Source organism: Myxine glutinosa, chromosome 9 (genome assembly GCF_964187855.1).
Source record: "Myxine glutinosa chromosome 9, kmMyxGlut1.1, whole genome shotgun sequence".
In the NCBI taxonomy this organism is placed as follows: domain Eukaryota; kingdom Metazoa; phylum Chordata; class Myxini; order Myxiniformes; family Myxinidae; genus Myxine; species Myxine glutinosa.
In genome coordinates, this window is record NC_136269.1 from 42,917,846 (window position 1) to 42,930,748 (window position 12,903).

General features: G+C 48.8%; 1 protein-coding gene across 1 annotated transcript in view; it reads right to left on the bottom strand.

Annotated features, from left to right (window-relative positions):
• LOC137412859 (carbonic anhydrase 13) overlaps positions 1–12,903 on the bottom strand; it is a 51,496-nt gene that overhangs the window by 15,636 nt on the left and 22,957 nt on the right. The gene's annotated exons all lie outside the window — the stretch shown is intronic.

Sequence of the window (12,903 nt, forward strand, 5' to 3'; positions counted from 1 at the left end):
CAAAGATGCGATTGCAGGATGGTCGTTGGGGTACAAAATACATTGTGGCTGTGCCACAACACCATGGGGTGAAAATTTAGATATGTATTCTGGGTCCAACCACCTCCACCTCAAATTTTTTCATATCTTCTTAACGAATCTCGACAATTCCAATGGGTGGTCAATTTGAGGCCAAAACACGAAAGTTTGTATTTTTTGGGACCAATAACACCCCTGGCAGTGCAATGAAAGGTAGGGCAAAGTGAGTAGCATGAAATATACAGTGCCTTCAGAAAATATTCACACCACCTGACTTTTTTCACATTTTGTTGTTACAGCCTGAATTTAAAATTCATTGAATTGAAATTTTGCGTCACTCATCTACACAATATCCCATAATGTCAAAGTGGGAATTTTTTTTTTGGAAACTTTACAAATTATTTTAAAAAGAAATATTTACAGAAATATCTAATTTACATAAGTATTCACCCCCTGAGTCAATACTTTGTAGAAGCACTTTTCAGAGTGATTACAGCTTCAAATCTTCTTGGTTATGTCCGTATCAGCTTAGTACGTCTGGATTTGCGAGTTTCTCACATTCTTCCTTGCAGATTTTCTCAAGCTCTGTCAAGTTAGATGGGAAGCGTCGGTGAACAGCAATCTTCAAGTCTTTCCACAGATTCTCAATTGGACTCAAGTCTGGCCTTTGGCTGGGCCACTCAAGGACTTTCACGTTCTTGTTCTGAAGCCATTCCAGTGTTTCTTTGGCTGTATGCTTCGGGTCATTGTCCTGTTGGAATGGAAATCTTTGCCACAGTCAAAGGTTTTTGCACTCTTAAGCAGGTTCTCCTCAAGGTTTTGCCTGTATTTGCCTCCATTAATTATTTCCTCTATCATTACAAGTCCCACAGTCCCTGCTGCTGAAAAGCATCCCCGTAGCATGATGCTGCCACACCACAGGATGTTGTTGGATGGTTAATGAGCTGTCCTCAGTTTCTTCCAGACATAGTGCTTTGCATTTAGGCGAAAGAGTTCAATTTTTGTCTCATCAGACCACAAAAGATTTTGCCTCATGCTCTCAAGAGTCTTTTACGTGTGTTTTTGCAAACTCCAGACATGCTGTCATGTACCTTTTTCTCAAGAGTGCCTTCCATCTGGCCACACCCCCATAAAGCCTAGATTTGTGAAGTGCTGCAGAGATTGTTGTCCTACTGGCAGATTCTCCCATCTCAGCCTATGAACTCTGCAGTTCTGTCAGAGTGATCATTGGGTTCGTTGTCACCTCCCTGACCAAGGTCTTTCTTGTCCGGTTGCTCACTTTGGTCGGACTGCCAGCTGTAGGAAGAGTCTGGGTAATTCCATATTCTTTCCATTTCCTAATGATGGAACTCAAAATGTTCTCTTGGAAATTTTCAACACTCTAGAAATTGTTTTATACCCTTCCCCAGATCTAGGCAGGTCTCCTCACAATTCTATCTTGAAGTTCTACCGACAATTCCTTGGATTTCATAGTCGAGTTTCTGCTCTGACATGCACTGTCAACTGTGGGACCTTATATAGAAAGGTGTGTTTCTTTCTAAGTCATGTCCAATCAATTTAATTGGTGACAGGTGGAACTCAATCAAGTTGTCGAGACATCTGATAGATGACCAAATGAAAATTGATGCATCTCAGCTCAATTTGGAGTGTTACAGCAAAGGGGTTGAATACTTATTGACCCAAGACATTTCAGCTTTTCATTTTTAATTTACTTGTAAAATAAATCAAAACTAGGACGGGCACTCGGTAGAGCGCATACCTTCGCCGCAGGTAAAAATACGATTTTGACCTTTTCGTGACCTTGACCTTGACCTTTGACCCGATTGCTCCCAAAATCTAATCAAATGTGTCCCGTATAATAACCAATCATCCCACCAAATTTCATGCAATTCGGTTGAATACTTTTTGAGTTATGCGAATAACATACACACACACACACACAGACATACAAATAAATACACAGCGATCAAAACATAACCTTCCGCTTTTGCGAAGGTAACAAAAATCCACTTTGACATTATGGGGTATTATGTGCTTGTGGTGAAAAAAAAAGAAGAAAAAAAATCTCAATTTAATACAATACACTGCTCACCTTCACTCATTCATTCCTCTTTTTCCTGCCTGTGGAAGCAACTTCCACATTCTCTTCAATCTCATTCCTCCCTCCAGGTCTTCAAGACAGCTACACACCACCATCGCAGATCGTCCCCAATCCAAAACTATGATCATTTCCACCCTCGTAAACGCCACCCCAATCCCTCCTCCTTCCAAACTTCCAGTTTTCCTCCCCTGAGAGTTTCCTTCTTATCCACACTACGCATCCCCTCCTGTCCCTAATTCCTCCACACACCCATTGTTTGTCCAGGTCTGCCTCTATATAGGCTTTCAGCTCTGTTGTCAGTGTTTTCCCCCTCTCTCCCGTTACCTTTGCATGCGTCTCTCCTGGTCCTTTAGCATAATGTTACATCCTGATCCGTTCAGTGTACTAGCTCTTCCACGAGTCTCGAATATGTATCCAAAACCCCCCCAAAACAGGGTAATATTATACATCATCGAACCATGTGACCTTAAATCTAACCCTCACCCAGTTCCTCTATCAATAGACGGTTGACACCATAAATGTGGTTGAACTAATGTTTTACTACATTTCTCATAGCGACAGCGAGTGAAGAACTAAGTTTGCACCCGTTTATATGTACAGTGCAGTCACGATACCTGCAATGTTATTACGGATTACGGAGCAGTAATCATACTAATATGTAACAATTGTATGTGTGTGTGATATATATATATATATTGTTACGGACACGACTTAGATGTTATGATGGGCCGAGCGGAATGGCCGCCGTGTTCGCACAGTTTACCCGATTATACTCGAACGTTGGCCGAATCGCGCTACGCTAGATCAATGAAGGAAAGGACACAACGGCTGGGTTAAATGACACGACACCAGGGGTACAGTTCTCAAGACCTCCGGAGGAGGATATAATATTGGGTATGCAGAACGTTTAGATTACACGGCACAAGAGGTACAGCACAGAAAGGTGGGCACTTAGACATGGTCTTATCTTATCCCCGACAGACCACAGACAAACGGGACAAGACTGACTCACACAGGGATTGATGGCAGGGGAGGGCAGGCAGTCGATGGCTCAAGGTGCACCTTGGCTCAGGGGCAGAATCGACCCGGTCCGGTCCAAAAGATTCAGGGAGGTGTCTCAGCGCTCGGAGGTGGCGTCCTTCTTTGTCCAAGCTGAGGCGCATCTGACGTCACCTCCGTCTTTCTGCGCATGTCCAGCGGGGAGTGACACGCCCTCGGCTCGTTAGCTCCCCCCCAGATGGAATCGGTCCGCCGCTTCTTATTGAGTGCGGGGGGTTACCGGGCTCCGCCCTTGACGAGGAGCTGACAGTGAGCCCCTTCGTGGTAACCCCGTCGGAGCACATGGTCAATGGCGGCTAACCAAGCCGGAGTGAGGACGCACACTCCCCGCGCCGCCGCCGCGCCGCCCCCGCTGTTGTTGTTGTTGGTGTTGTTATTCCATGAGGAAGAGATGCGGGGAGGTATTGGGAGGTCCTAAACTTACTACTGGTGCCATACAATCACATTCTGGTGCAACGAAGAGTCAGAATTAATGGAAACGAGTCCTTAACTGACATAGACTAAGAATAACTAGCAAGATGTCCTATAGTTGTCTACGTGAGATGCGGTGAACCTGGGCACGACATTTAATGGGGGAAAAAGGGGAAGGTCGGGGCTACAGAGTGTTGTTTACAGACAATGGGACTAGGGAATGGGGGATTGGGGATAGTTGGGGAGTATTGGGGAAATAGGGGAATATTTACAAGCGGATATGGATGGAGGCCAAATCCCATATCCGCAACATTGCACCCTTCTCTACCTCGGGGCGTCCCGACCCGATAAATTTTTACCTACGTTAGTGTGGCACTCAGATGTAGTTCCCTCTACTATTAACTCAACCCTGAGTGCGACAGTTTTACAGATGTTCACAAATGAGTAAATATGTCCCCCTGCGACGTTGCACCCTTCTCCTCACAGAAACACACCCACAGGATAACCGAATCGCGGAAAGAATCCTCAAACTAAACATACAGCCGGTAGGGAGCATTATTTACACAAGACTACACTGATATTTACACTACGATCCAGGACCTGTTTTTGGAGGAACACATGCAGATGTTATGCATAGAGAGAGCACGCATGCCAGCATCGATACACCAACCCACGAGTGCTCTGTGGCCCTACGGCCTTTAATAACGTGCAGAGCACCCCATCCAAGCACCAAAAGCACCACCCCATCATGTACAGTCAGCACCATCCGGTGCACCAGTAAAGTGTTCAATAATCACCGGTGGTGTCGCAGCCGGCCGATGTTCTGCCGCTGGTCTTGCCTTCATGGAGCACTTGGCCTTCTGGCTTCCTTAGAAAATAAAGAAAGGCGCCAACCGCGTCCATTTCTGTATTGTGGCCGTCAGGGGGCCAACTAAAAGTGGTTCACCTGTATGGCATAGGTGCCACATTGACCCATAGGTCCGCAAGCAAGATTCCCTGGCCACTATGGCCGGTCTCCAACAGAGGTGCCCTGCCCCAGAACCTGGGGTCCATCAAGTGGTACTTGGCCGCAGAACAGCGGTCCATAAAGTGGTACATCAACGCAATGCATGCTGGTTCTGGGAATCTCGGGCGCACAATGGCCACCTCACGCACGCTCCCCTCGGCACCCAATGGCGCACAGGTCATGTGGGAGACAAAAGAAAGACAATTGAGCGAGGGGTAAGGTCACAAGGGTACACGTCAATAAGGCAATGCAAGGCGAAATGCGTACGGAGGGCGAAGTGAGAAAGCTCGTCCCTACCGTACGTCACCCCCCTGTCACCTACACTACCCTTGCCCTTACCCCCTATTTACAAAATCTACCCATTTACAAATTCGTCACTACTGTCACGTCTTCCCCATATTTCCTCTATACCAAATTCGTCACCACAATCCCTCTAACCAAAATTTGCCATCACCCAATTCATCATCAATCCTCATAAGGAGGGAGAGATGGAATTACGCACAATGTCACACCCACGTCATGATGCGTCTCACAATCCAAACATTTGCATCAAAAATAATTAAACATGGCATGGTGCGGAGTACCTGTCACCTCAGGTGAGTGGATGCAGATGGTGTGAGGAGATCCTTCTTCCTAACTATCCTCTAAATGACTTTAACACACTTTACACTACCCGGGGTCTTTCCCTGCCAATCCATTGGCCAACTTACACTATGGGTTCTAAAAACCAATTCCCATTGCCCAAACTGTGGTGCTTCTCAATTTGGGGTCTCACTCCCCCGATTCATCTCCCGGTGCCTTCGCACAATTTCTGGGCTGCGACGTGTAGCTCTCCCAGCAGGTCTACCCACCTGCACACCTCCACCACTGCAGTTGCCACCCAAGCTTACCTAGCTCCTCACCCTAACCTAACTAACTGGGGAAGGCCCTCTCCTGGCTCTGTCACCCCTTGGTGCCCTCTGGCACTGGGCTACCCGGGTCCGTCCTCCGGATCCTCGGGCCCCATCCACAACAACTACTACCGGCTCCCAGAGCCCACCTGCGGCCTCACCTGGCCGACATCCTCACAGTGGTGGAGCGCCCAACCAACTACACACACGAACAGGCTACACGCCCAGCCATTTCCACAACACTAATGCACCCATCCAAAGACCATTCTTTCACCCGCACCACAGATGCCAATATCCAACCACAATTTACCTGTACCCTCTACCTAACACTTACACTACCCGCCCCGGGTATCCGTGATGCGGGTCCACTCTTCCCCCATTCACACCTTCGCACCATCCACTCCACTCCACAATTTCCACCATTCTCACTCCACGACCATCCATTCCAATACTCCAGATATTCCACACTACCATTTATTCCACACAGCCACATACACCTGTTGTTGCACACCTGTGCCCTCACACCTGGTGCCACCTGCACCCTCCTTTTTTCCTGGACCATTTGGTCAACACAATACCCATCATCATCACTCACTCATACACTGCTCCATTCACCTGTTCAGTTGCACACCTGTGCAATCACACCTGTTCAATCTTCAAACACACGGCATCATCTCAGCTAACTACTCCCCTCTGAAACTTGCGCTTCCCAGTCGTCCCTTTAAACTATTGCGCTCCCACGTCATTATCAACCACACTAAACTACCTGCGTCCCCACTACAGGTATCAGTCACTATCTAAACCTTAACGTTACCTAATGTCATCTTCGCTAGATCCCTATCAATATAACCAAGCCCTCCCTGGCTCGGTTGTCATAGCCACCCCATAAACTATTGCGCATTTGCCCCCACCTGTCTGTGAGGGATGGTGGATTTGCCATCCCACCACATCGGGGGTCTCTCACTATCAATTTCGCACACCTAAATCCAACCAATCAAGAATTCTGCCAATCACCGTACCAATCATCAAATTTCGCCTTTTTCTAATTTCGGGTTCAAAACACTAACCTCATCACCCGTCTACTTATTACATCCTCTCGGTGCGCCAATTCCCTTCCAAAGCTCGGCTTCGTACAGCCGAGCAATGAACGCGGGTTCTTTGGTGCCGGCGGCTGGATGCGTCCGGCACTCGGTGCAGGGACGGGGGCTTACCCATGCCGAGATCCCACGCACCACCTCGGCGTGGAGCCATCCAATGTCCCGATCTCGACCTGCCGGCACGTCTCAATAGAAAGTGGTCGCCATGACGACCCTTCCTATCGGGCTGCCCGCTTCGCCTAGTGGAGCCCGGACGCGGCCGTTCCACGCGAGGCCCAGCGTGGATCGCGCACGGCGGTCCTTTCGAACCCGCCGTGGCTCGGATCCCCGCTGGTTCTCGCGGCACGCGAAGCCCGGCACGCACCGAGGGCCCGATTCGGCTATAAGTCGCTCTAACCGCTAAACCGGTTACCGTCGATGCTTCACCTGGATGCTTACATGCATACGCTACCCCTTTCTTGCTCATACCTCCAGCTGTTCCCATTCTCCTCGTACCTTTCCTTACACACCTCGGTACACTCATTCCGCTCACCGACTTGGTCACACACCTGACCACCGAACACCTTGGCACACATTCGTCGCTCGCACACCTCACCAACACACCTCTTCGCGCCCCTTCCTCGGTCACCTCCTCTGTGACAATCACAGGTGTGCTCTCACTCGCACACCCAACCACGTGCCTCACTACCAATTCCAGCGTGCATTCCCACTCACGCTCTACCATTCCAGGTGTGCATCCTTCCATTCCAGGTGTACACCCTCGCTCACCTGTCATAACCAACTCACGCTCCGTGTCACTCTCACTACTCTCACCACCACTCTTGACAACGCACTCACCCTTACTCCCGACAGCGCACTCTTTCCTCATGCACCTGTCCGTTACACACCTTTCTCGCGCATCCTCTTGCGCACACTTTTCCGTTACTTCCTCCGTAACACTCACCACACCGCGCTTCCATGTGCTCCCTCGCACACGCGCTACGTCCAACTCACTCTTGACGGCACACTCACTCCTCGGCGTGCACTTTTTCCTCACACACCCCATGGTCGGACATTCTCGCACACCTCTTTTTTCGCACACCAGACCTGTCGCACACTTCACCAACGGCCTTTCACGAACACCCGGATCCAAACCAATCCCCAAGCCGACTGAAGCTTTCCTCACATCATATACATTGCCACTCACCTCCGTACCTCGTCTCCGCACCTCCTTTGCCACCTGCAAACTCTTTATTTGGTTAGTGAGCATCACATTATGAGTTGAGCACCGACCTTGTACATATTCCGCTATCTCCTCCTTTATTTCTCTCTTAGTTTCTGTCCGTCTCTTCTTAATTTCACTCACCTCTTCTTCCACTTCCTCTAATTTTTGTTTAACCTCTTTTATTTCTTGGTGCGTCTCCTCAAGTTCGTCCTCTAAGGCTACCGTGACCGTCTCTATGTGCTTCCTCACCTGCCGGTCCTTTGTCTCCATTATCTCTGTCACCTCGTCCACCCTCATTGTCAGTTCCTCACGTACCATCTGACATTGCTTCTGTGTCGCTATTAATTCGTTTTTTATTTCTTTTTGTGTCGCCTTTAACCCTCCATTACCGCTGTGGTCGGTCCCCCAACTCCTTTTGTCCCACTGTCAGTTGTTCTACTCCCAGCGTCAACTCCTCTATACCCCCTTGCAATTTTACAGTCCCCTTTCTCACCTCCTTCTCCATGCGCTCCTTACAGTGCCTCACCTCCTCGCGCACTCCTCCGACCTCCTCACTCACACCTCTTCTGATCTCCTCTCCCATCACTTGCATCTCCTGCCCAGATGCCACCCTCATCTGCTCCATTTCCTCCCTGTGAGCATCCAGTTTAGTTTCTACCCCCATTCTGACCCCCTCTATCTGCTGCCCCATTTGTTTAACTTCCCTTTCCGCTTGGTCCCTCATGTCCCTCAATTTGCCTTCCATACTGTTTTCTAATCCCTCTAACCCATTTTTCACTCCCTCTATCTGATTCTCCTGGGCAGCCATTCTATTTTCTACCCCCGTTAACCCCTCCTGTATTTCCCCTAATCTATTGTCTAATTTCCCAAATTTCTTGTCTAATCCCTTAAAATTATTGTCTAACCCCTCACCGGTACCCCTCGCTTCGTCCCTCATTACCCCCATTTGGCCCTCCAATCGCTCACCCTGAGCATCCATCCGCTTCCCCATTACCCCCATTTGGCCCTCCAATCGCTCACCCAATCGCTCACTATCAGCCCTCATTTGCTCACTATTAGCCCTCATATCGTCCTTCTGCAGGTTGAGGGATGCCTGCATTTGCGCCATAAATTGCTCCATGAGGGCCTGCATTTGGGCCATCCCTCCCACTTGTGCAGTGGGTGCGGCCGCCGTAGCTATGTGCGAGGCGCCATTTTGCGCGCCCGCAACCTCGTGCGCGACGACGCCATTTTGCGACCCTGCTACCCTCACTGCTTCGCTCTCCTCATGTCCCTCAATTTGGTCCTGGATCGACCCTGCCTCACTCTCCTCTACCGGAACCCAGCCGTCTTGGTCTGCCATACCGCGACTTTCAAAATTCGGGTTTTTTTTTTTTTTTTTGGAAAACACAATTAAATTTCGCTGTTATAATTTCGAGCGCGTGAAACGCGCTCCGGGACCGATCCCACTTCCCGACACCAATTGTTACGGACACGACTTAGATGTTATGATGGGCCGAGCGGAATGGCCGCCGTGTTCGCACAGTTTACCCGATTATACTCGAACGTTGGCCGAATCGCGCTACGCTAGATCAATGAAGGAAAGGACACAACGGCTGGGTTAAATGACACGACACCAGGGGTACAGTTCTCAAGACCTCCGGAGGAGGATATAATATTGGGTATGCAGAACGTTTAGATTACATGGCACAAGAGGTACAGCACAGAAAGGTGGGCACTTAGACACGGTCTTATCTTATTCCCGACAGACCACAGACAAACGGGACAAGACTGACTCACACAGGGATTGATGGCAGGGGAGGGCAGGCAGTCGATGGCTCAAGGTGCACCTTGGCTCAGGGGCAGAATCGAACCGGTCCGGTCCAAAAGATTCAGGGAGGTGTCTCAGCGCTCGGAGGTGGCGTCCTTCTTTGTCCAAGCTGAGGCGCATCTGACGTCACCTCCGTCTTTCTGCGCATGTCCAGCGGGGAGTGACACGCCCTCGGCTCGTTAGCTCCCCCCCCAGATGGAATCGGTCCGCCGCTTCTTATTGGGTGCGGGGGGTTACCGGGCTCCGCCCTTGACGCCTTCGTGGTAACCCCGTCGGAGCACATGGTCAATGGCGGCTAACCAAGCCGGAGTGAGGACGCACACTCCCCGCGCCGCCGCCGCGCCGCCCCCGCTGTTGTTGTTGTTGGTGTTGTTATTCCATGAGGAAGAGATGCGGGGAGGTATTGGGAGGTCCTAAACTTACTACTGGTGCCATACAATCACATTCTGGTGCAACGAAGAGTCAGAATTAATGGAAACGAGTCCTTAACTGACATAGACTAAGAATAACTAGCAAGATGTCCTATAGTTGTCTACGTGAGATGCGGTGAACCTGGGCACGACATTTAATGGGGGAAAAAGGGGAAGGTCGGGGCTACAGAGTGTTGTTTACAGACAATGGGACTAGGGAATGGGGGATTGGGGATAGTTGGGGAGTATTGGGGAAATAGGGGAATATTTACAAGCGGATATGGATGGAGGCCAAATCCCATATCCGCAACAATATATATATATATATATATATATATATATATATATATATATATATATATATAGTTGCGGAAATGACGATTGTTTTTTTTTTGTGTTGTATTGTATGGTAAATTGTTGTGTAATATTGCTTGATTCTGGCCCCTCCTGCCTCAAGTGTTGTGTAAAGATCAAAGGGCGTTCCGGTAGTTAATTCCATAAAGCATACACGTCAGCCAATCATAGAATACCCCTGTTCGATAGTTATATCTTTATTATGTGTATCAGGGTAAGGCCTTGTCTTCCATTAAAATGACACTCCATTGCACCAAGTGAAAGAAGAGTAGATCCCCTTTCATTCCCATTCCCAAAAACCGCAATTGCCAACTGTTCCCTCCGCGACTCCATTCGCCACGAGGTAGGCTCGGAGAAGAAGGGCGTGTCTCCACCTCGTCATAGAGGGGAGGAGTGAGCCAGCCCCGAACAACCAACCAAGCACGAGGGGTTTGGTTTGAGAGGGCGGAGGAAGAGCGATCGAGGAGGGTCGCAAAGGTTGAGGGGCGGGGCCTATATAACCCGCCGTGGGACGCTCCCCAAGGAGATGAGTTCTGAGTTCTGCAAAGAGACGAGCTTCAGAGAGAAGTGCGCAAGGAGTAAAGAGAAGCGCGGGGAAGCCTTGAGAGAAGTGCACGACGTCACCCTGCTCGCTCCCAGCCTGACGAGGCCCGGTTTGCTGTGCGCCCTGCAAAGCCTTCCAGCTTGTGGTCCGAGCTGAACCTTCCTCCCGGTCCAGCCAATCGTTCCTGCCTCCATTCCCAATTCGTGTGAGTCTGTCTCTGTTTGTTCTGTCAAGGGTATAAGTTAAGCCTGTTTAGATAAACTAGTAATTTTCACTGTGTCACCTGCTTTTTCCATGTTCCCTGTAAATAACTTTGACTGCTCCTTTTGCTTGTGTGTGTAAATAATAAATCCCGTTACTCTTCTGTACGTCTTCTTCTTCCTCTTTACATTCGGTCGCTTTAGAGGTTTCCAAATTGAATGTCTGTGGCGCGATCCGGCCAACGTTTGGGAATCGGGTTTAGTCGGGGAAAACTGTTCGGCCGCGGTGCCTCCGCTTGGCAAACCAACATCCTTAACCGCGGACCGTAACAATATATATATACATACATACATACATACATACATACATACATACATATATACATATATACATACATATATATATATATATATATATATATATATATATATATATATATATATATATATATATATATATATATAGTCGCGTCCCCGGGGTTAAGACTCCTGGGTGACGGATGACCGAAAGGAGCTTTAACTCTGAGGCGTACTTCGAACCTTGGCGGGATTGTCTTTGGCGCGCGTGGGAAAGGCCCGAAGCCTTATCTGATCGGACGGCCGACACTGGGTCAATCCAAACCCACAAACACAAATACGGACAAGCAAAATCCACAATACAAGAATGAAATGCAAAAATAAAGGATTTAATGAAAATAAATGCAAGAGACAAAAATTAAAAGCGAGGTAAAAACTATCATTCTTAATTGAGAGGTCTCCACTCAAACTCATATACAAACAAGGGGAAAGATTAAATTTAATAAATTTATGATGTTCCTGCCGGCCAGCACTTTACTCTGGTCTAAACGAGGGGGGTTGGCATTCGTCGCATCCAAACCACCGTGCGGTAAGCGCACCAACAAATGGTGCTGAAAATGCTCAGGCGTGAACAAGCAGCCAACCGGCCCTTCCTCGCTTCTACCGCCAAGCGAGACGCGGCTCTCTCCTCACCCAAAAAGCACCGCAGTCAACAACACCCCTACTCCGACGTTGCAAAAATTCCAAAGCTTCGACACGTCTCCTCACCAGTGCACCCGAGACAACAGCGCCCACTCTAGCCGAGAGCCAGAACGAGAGAAAATGCCACCGCTTCCAACGAACGCCAGCACAAAAGAGAATGTGACTGCCTTCAACGAATGGCAGCACCAGAAGAGACCAAGATGGCGAGACGGCTTCTTTTTGCTCTCCTAGCTCTCAAATGTTCCACCGCTGACATCACACTCAGTCCAATCACCGACGTCCCATTACAGCGCTATCATTGTTTTACTGAGCCCTCAATTTCCTGGCTGGCTGAATGTAATAAATAGCACTGCAAAGCGGGCGTAACACCTCAGCCCATGCATGGTGAAAGGAAGCATTGATGATAATTTGTTATTTGAAGATTTGTTATTTGTTATTTGTTATTTTGTTATTTGAACCTTCCTCTATTCAACCCCAACACACACTGCAAAATGGATTTAATCGGACAAGCCGTTCTGCTCGAAATTGACGGAAACCAATTTCAAGATGGCTGCCGTGGCGGCCATATTGAAAATCGCAGCGCAACCATTTTCAAAAGGCACCTTCCTCTACTCAACCCCAACACAAACTGCAAACATGGATTTAATTGGACAAGCCGTTCTGCTCGAAATTGACGGAAACCAATTTCAAGAAGGCTACCGTGGTGGCCATATTGAAAATCGCAGCGCGCCCATTTTCGAAAAGAACCGTCCTCGACCCAACCCCAACACACACTGCAAAATTGAATTTAATCGGACAAG